Source organism: Nuphar pumila, chromosome 10 (genome assembly GCF_984573655.1).
Source record: "Nuphar pumila chromosome 10, dmNupPumi1.hap1.1, whole genome shotgun sequence".
NCBI lineage: Eukaryota > Viridiplantae > Streptophyta > Magnoliopsida > Nymphaeales > Nymphaeaceae > Nuphar > Nuphar pumila.
The window spans coordinates 98269303-98284762 of NC_143258.1; the positions used below are offsets into that span (position 1 = coordinate 98269303).

The 15460-nt window shown below is 37.5% G+C and overlaps 1 pseudogene; it reads left to right on the forward strand.

Moving 5' to 3' along the window:
* Nucleotides 1–11373, forward strand: part of LOC149827531 (ubiquitin-conjugating enzyme E2 34-like) — a 34566-nt pseudogene extending 23193 nt beyond the window's left edge.
* Nucleotides 11374–15460: the final 4087 nt, after the last annotated feature.

A 15460-nucleotide genomic window follows, 5' to 3' on the forward strand; every position in this document is an offset into this window, starting at 1 on the left:
TGCTGATTTGTGTTGTGATATATATCGTATACATTCTGAAGTACTATCTGACCCTAGTCTTTATTTTATGCCTTCTAGAACATTTTAGTGTTCACGCGCATCTCCTTGCTACTATCATTGAATATTTTATGATAAAAGCTCCTGCTTAAGGCAATATATATGTATTTGAGATTGTCATCGCATCGAACGATGTCAAGGCTCTTGCTTTTTGCATATTACATATATATATATATATGCATTTGCCTTTGCTTTTAAGATTATGATCGCATCGAATGATGCCAAGGCTCTTGCTTTCTGTAAATTGTTTATGCTATTAAGATTATCGTCGCGTTAAACGATGTCATGACTTCTGTTTTTTGTAATTTAAATTATGCTTTTAAGATTGCTGTAACGTTGAACGATGTCAAGGCTCTTATTTTCTGCAATTTAAATTATGCATTTAAGATTACTGTTGCGTTGAACTATGCCAAGGCTCCTAATTTATGTAAATATACATGTATTTGCTTTCTACAAGTTATTTAGTTTGGTTTCCTCCGCCGAACATTAAGTATGCGCTCATTTACGCTGCCGCATTATAAAAGACAGGCTCCTACTTATATTACATATAGTGCGCATAAATAAGCATTCAAATGGAGATCAACTCTAAATCGCCAATGCGATTCTATTGCCGCTCCTTGATCAATATTTTGCTTGATAAATGAATATCATATTAGAAAGGCTTTGCTTTTGCGTAAAATTGCTTTTTCGTAAAACCTAAGTCACTTGCACATGATCTAGCTATGGCTCAAGGTTCCAACGAACTTCGATGGATGCGAAGTACGTATAACAGTGTGCATTCAACCCCGAGTTAAAGCGTAGCGATTTCTCCATCAAGGATGAGAAATGTTGATGAAATTTCTGAAAAGATACTCACCGAACTTAAAAGAAATGCGCGCTTTCTCCGTCAAGAAGAGGAAGTGATGCTGAAATTTTTGAAAGATCTCAACTAGCTCAGAAAGACCGTAACATGTTACTCTGTCATACATAGGATGTGTTGCCCAAATTTTGTCAAGTACTTTGTACAACGTAAAAAGGGTCATCACACTTCTGCCATCAAAGCAGGGGAAGTGTTGTCGAAATGGTTGGCAAAAGATTTGCCTGAACTGGTTGAATGACACGAGGATGCCCTATTATCGAAACGCTGCCAGAATGACTCGTTCTCATGTTTACTTGTAAGGGCACTTTACTCATAGGGGCCAAAGAGCCAGAGTAGTTGTTATGCCTTGACTAGGCCAGGTGCTCGTTGCGGTAATATACATCGAGCAATCGATCTATTGAGATTGTGTCATATGCATGTTTATTGAGATACAATTGCACAACTAGACTCGTAAGGGCTGAAAAGCCAGAGTACGTTGTCCACCCGAAAGATGTGAGATGCTCGTGATGGTCGTAGATGTCGAGAGTAGAGTCAAGCATGCATATGAATAAAACTTAAGGTCGCAGACCCCACGGTTTTGGTCGTGACGGAGAATACTGAATGGGGTCAGGTACATATGTCCTCATTCAGGAGGCACTGACTTGCCCGAATGACATGCGAATATCCGACAAGTAACAGTTAGACCGACAAACCCCTTCAAGACTATTGCTCACGTTGTAGACGGTGATAGAACAATTGCGAGTGGCATGCATTTGATTATGAATCTGACAGGGTTCAAGGGGTCTCCCGTCACTCAGGGGGTATGGAGGTCGTGGTTATTCTTAAATATCTAAGGATTGAACCCAACCATTGCAGTTGATGATGCATCTGAACGGGCCTGGTAGGGTTATCTTAGTATGAGTTCTATCACCCTACTATAGACAGGGTTAACAGGCCTCTGGGGTATCTAAAATACATAGAATAATCAACTCTCATAACATCACGTTGATACCCGGGCAAAACTTCTCCCATGTACCAGGGGGTGAACCGCTAATATCGAAACAATGCATTAGTTCTAGGTCCAGCGATGCATGAATGTATGAGTAAATGGATGTTATTTTGTAAAGTCCTGCATAACCTTGAGGAAAGTGTTATGATCGATATACTACTAGACCGATAGGGTAAAGACCCATGTTGTATCTACACGATTAAGCAAAACTCGAGGAGCTCACACTTGGGTTTTTAGGATACGGATATGCTAAGTCTTAGATACTTGAACTTGACATCCCAAATGAAGCCCTGAAGAGGCTCATGCCAAGTCGTAGAGACTTGAGCGAAATGTTCAACATGTAGCCCTGTGGAGGCTTTCGCGATATACGCTAAGTCGTGGAGACTTGAGCGTCATTGTTGCGAACTGTGACCATGAGTGGTCTTTGCATGAGTTGATACTTGTTTGAATGTGTGGATGAATGCTTGCTTACGAGACCAATTGTGGTTCTGACTCCGTTTAATGGAAATTTCAGGTGTTGAACCTGCGATACGATATGCAGAGCAAGGCAACATCGAGTTTCAGAGTTTCTCTAGAAAGTGTTGTATTGCTTCCTTTATAAAATTAAATACTGCTTTTTCAAGCAGTGATGTTTATAATAAATAAGTAATTTTGATAAATGAAACACCTTGGTGGTCAATAAGTGTTTGGCTACATACTTGTGACTTACCCAGAGTTTTCTAAAACCGATGACTCATTATCGTCCATTTTCACTGCTAAAACCTTTTCTAAATTTTACTGCAAAAAAAATCTGGAAATTTTTAACTTAGATTTGTTTTGAAAATTCGGGGCATTACAGCTCAGCTCGCCAAGCTACAAGCCAGCTCGTTTAGGTAAATGAGCAAAGCACAGGGTAAGCACAACTTGGCTCGACGCATAAACGATTGTTTTACATATTATATATTTATATATATTATATATTTATATATATTATATATTATATACACAATATGCATATTATATATGTTTTATACATATATTATATATACTTTTACATATTATCAAATTTTAAAAGCATTCAAAAAATTCCTTCTGGAAAATGAACCAGCTTGTGAAGCTCGATTCGTGATGGCACGAGCCGAGTCCGAGCAGGAGTGGGGCCTTAGCTGCCCAACCCACTTCCCACTTTGCATCTTTCACATGGTCAGTTTGTGACCAAAGAACCAATGGGCCTATTTTATTCCGTAACTACCCCTATGAAAGCACATCTTAGATCATTAAATATTGAGGAGAATTGTGGGTACAATAGTCATTTGACAACCGCGTAGGATGAATGCTTCTCATTATAATCGCCGGAAACCCAAACGAGAACGAAGTTCTCGAAATCCATCGATTTTGTGCTCTTTCCCATCGTCTCTTCTTGCGTTCCATCGTTTCCGTTGTAAGAGGGTCTCTCTCTCTCTCTCTCTTTGGGTGAAACTGTAGTCGCTTGCCATTATTTCGATGAAAGTATGCAATCTGGTTTACATCTTTAATGTCTTTGTGGTCAGATTTGGTATTTTTCCATCGAAATTCGAATTGGGTGTTGGCGTTTTTTTTACCACATTGGCGCATTCACGAGAAAACCCCTAAATCCTTTTTCCTGCTTAATTTGATTTTTCGATTTTTATGGCTTCTATGCGTTTGAATTTATGATTTTGTTCTCTTTATCCCAAACGCCTTCCCCATCTCTTTTTTTCTTTATGGGCAGGGCGGCAGAGTCGTAAAAGTTGTAGTGATTTTCTTTTTACATGAAATGGGGATTCTTGAGAATGAATTACAATGCCATTTACAACGCATGGATTTGAGATATTTATTTGTTGGTGTTATAGAGTGTTTGCGTGAGGATGATTTACTTGTTGTTGAGATCAGTGGGATTTTTGGTTATCTGATTCTGAGTTGAGGTTTATGTAGATTGCGTCGAAACTAAAGTTTAGAAAAGCTAAAGAACTTATGTTGTTTGGGAATTAGAAACTGGATGTGGATGTGTTGATTTTAACTAAAGCGGAGTTGTGGTTTATGTAGATTGCCTTTAAACTAAAATTAGGAAAGGTAAAGAGCTTGTGTTGTTTGGGTGATACTTGGGAATTGGAAGTCGGATGTGGATGTGTTGATTCTCTTCCGACTGTTTGTCAACCCAATTCCTCAACCGAATCTGCATCGGTGAAATTCACAGCCACATCCGGATCGTTTGAATTGGAAGCCGGATGTGGCCTGCAAGAAACCACGCATTTCACTGAATCCGCATGGGTGGCTAAGGGGATCCCGGGAGCACACCGTACATCAGAGTCCACAATCTGGGTCATTCCTAGAAGCTCGAAGTGCTACAGTTGAAGGATAACATGAGCTGTTTTGTTTCCTCATAAATAAAATATCGTGACCTTTTTTAGATATTTATGATAAGAGTGCATGGTTACTTCATTGACTATTGGTATTTGGCATGTGATGCTGCAGGGGTGCTTATTTTTTTGTACAGAATTATTGTTGTATGTAGTTTAGCTGCCAGTGCCGTTTGCATTTACCTCCTTCATGTCAACAACTTTGCAGCATTATTGTGATTTCCTCAAGATCCATCTTGCATATTTCAGTGTTAACATATTACCATGAAGATTTCTGTTTTGATATCTGCGGGTTGTGAAGCTTTGGAACTTGAATACATTTTCCTCTTCCTCGTGCATTACTTTTCCTTTATGTGTATTTCCCAAATGAAGATTCCCACACTTTTCTTTCTCATCCAAGTTACCATCATGTTGAGGCAGCATTGGCCATGCTTTTTTCTGTGCGAGCACAATCTTCCTAAAGAAGTGCTGAATATTTGCTGCTTGATGTATAATGCAAGTATTCTGGCCTGCCTTTAGAAAGAGTTGTTTAAATGTAAATACCACTAGTCATGTTTATCCTACTCACTGTATCATCAGCGAAGAATGCACATACTAGTAAGAATGTTGAATCCTTATTTTTTGGTGATTTGTGTATTGGGAACTTATTGCTAAATCATTCCATTTGCTCTTTCTGTCTACTGGTCTATTACTTCCTCAGATGTTCCATTCATAAATGATACTTTCCTCGATTTCTAGCTTTTGCTGATTTCCATTATATTATTCTTTGTATCTTTTCCAATAGACATTAGTTCAATGATTTACTGACCTTTTTGCATATTTTGTTGAGCCGCCTCTTTTTGCATGTGTGGATTTCTCCCATCTCTATCAATTCTTTGTCCATTTGTTTTTCTTTCTTTTTTTCCTCCTGCTATAAACCTAAATAGAAACATCACTTAGAAAGGAGAGATTGTGAAAAAGGTTAAACAAGGAGTCCTTTGCATATTTTGTCGAGCTGCCTCTTTTTGCATGTGTGGATTTCTCCCATCTCTATCAATTCTTTGCCCATTTTTTTTTCTTCTTTTTGTTTTTTTCTCCTGCTATAGACCTAAATGGAAGCATCCCTTGTAAAGGAGAGATTGTGGCAAAAGTTCACAAGGAGTACCACCAAAGTTTCACATCAACATGAGGGTGCAAGAAGAAGAAATATGCTTTCTTTATGTGATTAGGAGAGAAAGCTTATAATGCTTACCAGAACCTGCTGTTGTTTGTATTTGTAGTCTGGTCACTGTGAGCACTGTCAAAACCCATACGAAAAAAGTGAAAAATAGGTCTTTTCTCCGGTGCCAACTTCCTGGCTGTGGGTCACAGTGTTATGCCATTGCCAAATTTTACCCACCATACGAAAAGATGAACTCTACAGAATGTTCGTGGAACATTATTTTCTTGTCCTTGAGCAGTCTTGATAGGAAGATCTCATGAAAGAAAAAAGATGAATTAAAGGAACTGTGGCACATCAGCTCCAGGCAGAATGTCGTTGCCAGTCAAGATGGCAATCTCTAGTTTGAATGTCCATACTAAGCAATTTGTAATGTATGACTAGCCAAGCAAATATTTTCACCCAAGGGGAGGACCACTTTCCCTACTATTTTCTGATAAGTATTGGTAAAAGTGCTCGTTCCAACAATTTCAAGTAGCAACCACTTGCCCCTGAATCTTTCTAAATGATCCACCTGTGGATGCGTTTCACTAGCAGAAACCATTTGTTTGTGAGCCCATCCTCCGTTGACCTTCACTCTGAGTTCAATGTACAATCCTGTTCTCTCTGGCCTCACAAAAGAATCCCTTGGAAACTTTTGACTTTTATGAAAAAGATACCTTCAAAATGGAAGAAACTAAGTACTGAAAAAAGACAGCACAACCTTTGTGAAATCTTGCTTTTAGTACAGTTGTTTATTGGGAATTTTCCTACTTCATTTTGGTACTTCCAATCCCCTTTGAAGTCATAGGAAATATTTCTGGGAATAATATTGGAGTGCTACAAATAAATGGAAAAAAGGATTGTTCTTCTTTTTCATTTTGTGAACTATGGTTTTATATATTATTTTTCTATATTAGGTTTGGGGCAATTTTCCTTAGGTTTATCATTCTTTTAAGGGTTCATCAAATAATATTTTGTTCTCTTGGCATAAGACTGCACTTTGCACATCTGGTTTGAATGAAACTGGTGGCTGTCCCCCAGCTTACCTGGACAAAAGAAAAACTGGGGTCAGTTCTAGAAGTGAACTATCATGGTGGAGAAATAAATAAAACTGCTATTTTTCTATTCCCCCCTGCCTAGTGCATAAATCCATATTCAAGTTTTTGTGAAGCCCATGACCACCTTTTATATTCTGAAACTGTTCACTTCCATATATTTGTGTAGGCTTTGAACAAGCAACATCTTCAGGAAGCTTTGCAGATTATAAGAGAAAGGTGCTTGTAGGTGTTTCTACTAACTAAATTAGAGGGTTTTTCTTCTGAAGCCTTTTTCATGGCAGAGAGGGCTTGTGTCAAGCGTCTTCAGAAGGAATATCGGGCGCTGTGTAAGGTATGTATACTCTTTTCTATCTTTTATTTTGATGTTTTTAACCCTCACGTTCGCCAAATTTTTAAAATTTTATGCTTTTGATGTTTTCATAGAGACAGCTTGTCTGTGTTATAAGTCTTTCTTGAAAAAGGCTGTTTTTTTCTTTTTCTGTTGAGGCTTAGCAACACTCTGTCATTTTCCATTGGTACTTAGTAATGCTAGCGGTGCAGCAAGCAGTTTTTTTGTTTCTATTTCTTGTATTATATGCCTTTATTGCCTTAGTGACTTTAAAGTATTTCTGAATTTTTAGGAGCCGGTTCCCCATGTTTTAGCTCGTCCAAATCCAAACGATATCCTTGAGTGGCGTAAGTATAATAATTTATCAAATTCATCTTTTATTGGTTGTACATAACTCATGCTATCAGTATCTATTCTTTACCATCTGTCCTTTCTCAAGCTCTCAGTGATCATATCAAGGTGCTTCATTTCAGCATTCCAGAAACCATGACCATTATGCTCTTATCGTCTACGATACGGGTGTTGATGACTGATAAGCTTTTATTATCATTGGATTTTGGTTGTTTTATGAGGCTGTGAAGGTGTTGATTGAAATGACAGATTCCCAAAGTGGAACAAAGAATATGGCTTGCAGGGCTTTATTGGACACACACTCAATATAAAATACCCCTCTTCATCCATGCTTGCATTTGATGACGAGTCTCAATGCTCGTATATAAGTCTAACACGTATTGAGTGCCAAGTACTGCTTAATGTCAGATATCACAAATTGCCTATTTCTACCAAAAACTACTGCCATCTGACTACCTTTAACTGTGGCTGAAGAAGGCTTTCCTTTGACATTTATGGACATTGCTTTTGTATGTTTTAAACTATTACTGTTTCTATATTTTTTTTTTTGCCATCAAGTCCTTCCAGTCTTCTACTTTGGAGCTTGTGGAGATGATTTTCTTTTTCAATTTATCCTTTCCAGATTATGTACTAGAGGGAAGTGAAGGCACACCATTTTCAGGTATGTGAAGCTTGAATGACAAGGCACACACAGACACAGATTGTGGTGTAGATTGAAGTGTTATGATATGCCATTGTAGTTCTGCTGGATTGTCATCATCTAGACTAGTCTAAGATGAGTTTTGACTCAATATTGCCTTTGTATCATATATTGTCTGAGAACTTTTCTTAATAACATGTAGGTGGTGTTTACTATGGAAAGTTAAAGTTCCCCTCTGACTATCCATTCAAACCCCCAAGCATCAGGTACATGATCACTTGCATTGGAATGAGCTTGGAATTTTAAGAGCTGATATTAATGCATCTCATGCTGTCTAATTTTCCCCATCCTTGAATATCAAAATCCTGATGTTAATGTCTTTCTTTATGCTAGCATGAATACTCCTAATGGCCGATTTGCTACACAGAAGAGAATCTGCATGTCTATGAGTGATTGTAAGTGTCTGCCTATCTTTGGAGAATAATCATATTATTTCATGTGTTTTTTACATGCTGAATGTTGTTTCCCATTTTACTTCAGTTCATCCTGAGACATGGAACCCCATGTGGTCAGTTGCAAGGTGTGTTGAATAAATGTTTTGACTTGGATATATATTACACTCTTAGTCCTTTATATGGTTTATATTTACTAACTTTTCTGCAACTATAATTTCTTTATCAGCATACTCACGGGGCTTCTTTCATTCATGGTGAGTGTGGTTCGATTTTTGTGTCAGTTTTTTAGTTCTTTATAGCTATCCTATAAAGCTCTATGTGGAAGCGTTTTTTCCCTTCAGTTCTTGTCCTCGATTATAATTATGGGGTCCAGTTTATAATTCAGGAGTCTACACTAGCTTTGTGAAATTTTGCTATATTTGTTCTCCTCAAATATGAATTATATCTGATACTGTTGAACTTCAGTCTGAGTAATTTGATGTTGTTTCCTTCTGTGATAGTTTAATGTAGATGTGGGGCATGTGCATATATGCACAAATACAAAGCGCCACCACCCGATGATCCCTCCAGCTCATTTGGACACCACCATAGAAGCTAGTTTAGTCCTGCAGGCATTAACCTGACATCAGACTTAGCTGATTTGTCTTTTGGCTAGGCTCAAGTTCATGTTTTTGCTTCACATAAACTTGCAGATCCTATCTTGTCAAGTGAGTGCTGAGCTATGTAACACAGACTCTTCTAAAAGGTCGACGCACTCGAGTCGAACTTGCATCAATGCGGGTTGACACTTGGACACGGCTTCTGCAGTGTCAGGTGCTATGTAACATGCTATGTAACACGGACTCTTCTAACAGGGCACCGCACCCGCATCGCACTCACACCCATGCGGGTGCACGACTTCCTTTGTGTCAGGTGAAGTCAACCACACTGAGGTCCATTTCTATCTACAAGTAGATTCAGTTAACCCTAACAAAGTCTAGTTTTATCTATATTATATATAAAAATACATAAATGCACACACATACATGTAGTGTTAACTTAAAACTGTTATATATATAGATATATATATATATAATTTTTTTTCCCGCACCTCCGTTCCCAAGTTTTTTTAAAGTGCTGCATCCGCACCCGCACCTATGTGACATAGGTCAGGTGTGGCTAACCGCACCGGAGTCCATTTCTATCCAAAACTGGACTCAGTTGACACTAACAGAGTCCATTTTTATCTATAGCATATACTTAAATACATATTCGCACACACACACACACTCACTATATATATATATATATATATATATATATAGAGAGAGAGAGAGAGAGAGAGAGAGAGTAATGCTACTGTTCTCTGGGAGTACCTACTCCCACATATTAGAAATCATGGTTGTAGGTTGTATCTTCTCAATTAAACCTTATGGATGCACTCAACATAGTTTATTTGATAGGAATCATGCTTTGGATCATGTTTTTTTGGACATAAAAATATGATTTTTTAAGTCATGAAATTTTGCTACATTGTGAGCCATTGATTTTTAAAGGTCTTAAAAATCATACATGTATGCTATAATCTCATGATCCAAAACTTGTTTTCTATTAAATAATGCGTATAGATCATCTCTATAGGGTCTGATAAACAACAAAAAAATCAGAAATTTGAAAATTTTAAAGCTTCTATTAGGTGGGAGCACCTTATCATTTACCTATATATATCAGCACCCTCACACCCAAGTTTTTTGGAACTGCCATGTCGCACCCTTCACACCTGCACCCGCACTTATGTGACATAGGTTCTCAGTCATACCAACTTTACTGAGGCACAGTGTCCTTGATGTTTCAAGTTTGGGTCCTTTTTAATCTTTCATCTGTTAGGTCTTTTGTCATTTTATTCCAAAAGATTTTATGCCCTGTAGCTTAACTATATCTTTTAACCCGTGCAGATGGATAATAGTCCTACCACTGGCAGTGTGTCTACTACTGATGCTGAAAAGCAAAGGCTTGCCCAGGCTTCACTTGCATTCAACTGTAAGAGGTAAATGAATACTTTGATTCAGCAAAGTTTCCCATGCTTGTATAATTTTCATTGATGATCAGTCTTTGTTGTTGGGTTGGGCCCTGCCTACTTGGGGTTCTCTATTACTAATCAGGTCTTCAGCCCACACCAGGCTGTGCTTGAAAAAAGGGAGCAGCCTTTGGAATTGACCTTTATAAAAGTTTCACACTTCCCACTAAACGATAGTTTTTACGTTCTATGTTCATCTTCTGATGCTTTAGTTTGGAAGAAAACCATTTTTAATTATTTGTTTTCTTTTGTAGTCCAATGTTCAGAAAAATGTTCCCAGAATACGTTGAGAAGTACGACCAGCAACAAAATCCAGAAAAGCTGAATTCAGATAGATTGGCAGAGAAAGAACAACCTCATGCTGCATCTTTAACTGGAGACATCGAAAGAGAAGCCAATGACAGAGTGGTTGACAAAAGGAATGGGCGGCATACTAAAAAAAATTCCATTTTGGCTGCTGTTTTTTATATTCTCAGTTCTTGGTGCCATAATGGCATTGCCGCTTCTTCAGATTTAATTTTCTGCTAATTTAGAAGAATCAAGCTGCCTTGGTCCTACTCAGTGCAGATGTCGAAGAATTCCTCGAATGATTCTGGTCGATCTATAGGCCTTTCTGAATGCTGGTTGCTTTAGACGTACATCTTTGTATATAGTTAAACCTCTGTAGACTGGTGTACTGAATCAAGGATCATTAAGCATCCATTGAAGTTCAGAAGTAGGTGATTGTCTTGGGACATGACATGGGTGTGCCTCAGACCCAATTTCTTCTGGAGTTTGACTTGGGGTTGCTTCACCCTCGGTGGTTCCGTAATTTCTTGCATTGAAGTTGCTAGTAAGCGGTTATTGCTTCTTCAGTCACTTGATCATGTTTTTCTCTTAGAAATAGTTGGCTCAATTCCAGGAACGACTTTGGTTGGGAACAATTAGGTCAGACCCTTAAACTGTGTTCATCTGGTGACTTATTAGTGAACTTGCAAGGACTCAAGAACTGGGTATATCTGATCCTTATTTTTGTTCAGAAATAAAAGAAATAAACTTTGATCACACACTGATGACAAATGGGTGTGAGGCCATCTGAATTAATGGAGTTAGTGGTTGAGCCATGGCTCTTTTTGAATCATGATTCTGCACTGAATTGAATGAATGCAATATTTGAAAGTCATTTTGAATGAGCAATGTGTTCTATGGCAAAAATTGCTAGAGAAAGGTCCTTGGTTGAGGATGGACTTGCTCTGAATACGTGCATGCAAGCAAGTCTGGCTTCTTCCGAAGTTGTTCTCGGGCTTCAGGTTCCCTTTCTGATGCAATGCCGTTAACGCTAGATATTCTATGGGCATGTTTGATGGCAGTGATTTTTTTTTTTTTTTGCCCAAGAAAAAACTTCCGGGTTTTTGTGGATCCCACGTGCATCATCAAACGCATGACTATATCCTCCCTTTTTTCCGCTGTTTTGAGGCTTAACTTCCTTCAGAAAACGGAGAGAAAAAGTTGGAGAAACTCATCACGTTCTGCAAACACACCATAATTGTAATGCTTGAACATTTGTGTTTGAGGCGTCGGTCTTCTAAACCTTGATACAGCTCGCATTTGGACAGCCATGGTGGAAATTCTCAGGATTGAGAATTCTGCTTGTGTGGTTTAAACACAAAAGTCCAGAACTGTATGGCATTTAGACAGATTTAGGGTTTTAACGGGTATTTACAGTTTCTACCTGTAATGGTGGCAATTTGATTTCTTGAATATTGTGTGGCTCGATGTGTCCATAAACCCAGAGTATTGGGAAAATATAAAGTTTTTTTTTCTACTGCCAATTCTCTCTTACTCAACTGCACCTTTTGATACCAGGCATATGGAATTCAGAAATGAAGCATGAAAAGCATCATTATTCTTTAGGTCTCAACAAGATTTAACTCCTATGAGTCGCCTTCCCTCTCTTGTTTGAAAGCTGCCCTCCAATTTGTGTGAACCACTACGTCTCCTTGCCAACTGAGGATTTTGTAAAAGACTTTAGCTCTTGACGTTTTTCAATTTCTGAAATGAAAACTCGGTGATCAAGACTGAAACTTTCATCGATAATCCATCTGTTGATAGGTTGATGAACTCTTGTGGATCTTCTCACAACCTATTCCTTATTAACCACACTTGGCTGCTCATTATCTTGTTGATGCCCATCATGAGCATTACTTCCACATTTGACGGACCTGACCATATCTAATCTCCTTGAATCGGTGAATCTCTATCGTCAAATTTACAAAAGATACCGAATGCATCAATTTACAAAAAATGAGTGTAGCTGAGATGCGTATGCTGAGATGGATGTGTGGAAATACAATAAAAGATAAGATTCGGAACGAGGAGATACGTAGGAAGGTAGGCGTTGCACCCATTGAAAATAAGATGAGAGAGAATCGTTTACGGTGGTTTGGACATATTCGACGAAGGCCTAATGATGCTCCAGTTAGAAGGATGGAGAAATGGGAAAATATATTAGTTAAAAGAGGTCGGGGTAGGCCTAGGAAGACATGGATGGAGGTGATAGGAAAGGATATGAATGCTTTGAACCTCACCGAGGACATGGCATTGGATAGAAATGAATGGAGGAGAAGGACTCATGTGGAAGACCCAGAATGATTTTCTTTGTTGGTTCATATCGCCGACCCCAATTGTTTTGGGATGAAGGCGTAGTTGTTGTTGTTGTTGTTGGACCGAATGCATCAATTTTATTTTTTCATAAAGCAAATCCAAGAATAACGGGAATAATCATCAATAAAAATAACATAGTATTTGTTGCAAGACAAAGATGCATTGGGAGCTGGACCCCAAACATCAGAATAAACAAGTTCAAAAAGCTTCAAAGCCCCACCATTCCAAGACTTGAAAGGCGAGACGTGACTCTTACAAATATGACAGCTAAGATATAAAGAATCTTTATTACAGGCTGGATTTGGGAATTAATCCATCAGACACAAGTATCTCAACAAAACCATGATTACAATGAGCAAGACGAAAATGCCATGTAGATTTATTGGACTCTGCAACATTTGAAATGGAAACAACAAGAGAAACTGACTTCGAAGTTGAGACACTAACAGGCGACTCTGATGAATGATGATCTTATTGATGGTTCATATATTTTTACGTCATTCTCCCTCAACGAACGTATTCTTCGTGAGAAGATCTTTCACATATACAGAAAATGAAGTAAATACAATGTAGGAATTTGTATCATCAACAAGTTTAGATACAAAATTTAAATTCTTCTAAATATTAGGAACACAAAATATTTGACAAGGATAAAAGATTAGAAATTGGTAGAGGAATTTGAGCATTGCCAACATGTGTGATTCCTACCAAACTATGGAATTAATTTGAACACTTACTTACATCACCTGTAGTATGAGTGAGGGTTCCAAAATCAATGTACCAATAACCTTCTTCACTCTTTTTGAAGTTAAAACCCACAAGAGCAGCAATAAGAGAATCTTTTTTAGTTCCTGGTTGGTTGTTAATACACTGTCTCTAGTTGGAATTTTGACCTTGAATAGCTGTTTGGTTCTTATTTTGGACAATCTTGACCTCAAGATTGTAGTTGGGGTCATCCTTCAACCAGCAGTTGGCCTTTAGATAACCCTTCTTCTTGTAGATATGATAGGTTGGAGCACCTCCTCCTCAATTTTGATTAGGAACTCCTAAGAGCTGCATATTAGGCAAGGGCAAAATACTCCTGCCTCCTTGATTGTTTCCATGACCATGACTGCGAGGCTCCCCTCAAAAGATTCCATGTCCTCGACCTTGTCCAGCAGCAGTGTTAAGAACATCACTAGAAGACCTTACACCTTTGCTTAGATCCTTCAAACTGTTCAGAGATAACTCAGTTACAGGAAGACAAGATTGCTGAAGAGGGTGAATACTATCAATCAGATGATATGTATGACTTCTCTTATGGTCATGATGTCGCACATGGTATGCATGGCATATCTCCATTGTCTGATGGCACATGCATGAAAGAATGTGATCCAAATGATATACGAAGTGGATGAACGCTAAATAAAGAAGAAAAAGATGATGACGAAGAGGAGGAGGAGGAAGAAGAAGAAGAGTATGAAAGTCAGATAAGTGATGATGAATCATTCACGAGCTAGTAAAATACAACTTGTAATACAATTTGATCTGAATGATCTAAATGATTAGAATGATTTAAATGTATTATATTGATTTGAATATATTGAAATGTATTGCAATGTTTGAATGCCTTGCATGAAGTTTTTTTCAATTTTATCTGAATGATTTGAATGATTTGAATGTATTGAAATGTATTGTATTGATTTGAATATATTGAAATGTATTGCAATGTTTGAATGTCTTGCATGAAGTTTTTTTCAATTTGATCTGAATGATTTGAATGTATTGAAATGTATTGTATTGATTTGAATATATTGAAATGTATTGCAATTTTGAATGTCTTGCATGAAGTTTTTTAATTTGATCTGAATGATCTAATTGATTTGAATGTATTGTATTGATTTGAATATATTGAAATATATTATAATGTTTGAATGTATTACATGTCTAAGATATTTTTTGAATTAATTATGTATGTTCAATAGGTATAGAGTTATGAATTGAATGTACATGTAATACATTAGAATTATTTGAATGTATTGCAATATTTGAATGCCTTGCATGAAGTTTTTTTTAATTTGATCTGAATGATTAGAATGCTTTGAATGTATTTAAATATATTGTATTGATTTGAATATATTGAAATGTATTGCTAGTATATTTTTATTTATTAGAATATGGTTCAGGGAGGACACACTCGTTGAGCACCCAATGGTAGCCAGTTTGAGCCTTCATCTTTACGGGCTCCTTCGATAGGTATATCATTTAAATAATTATATATTTGATTAGTTGAAATGCACATTATGTGAATTTCTAACTCATTGTTCTGTAGGTACTGTTTTGCCTACACATGACCCACCTACGCCGGATGCATGGTCTTCTCAGTGTGACCCACAAGTAATTCAAATAGTGTATATCGATGGTCGACCGTAGGTATTTCATTGTCACTTGTTCAATATTTAACTTATAAAAAATGTATATTGACGGTTAATTGTTAATGTGTATCTTT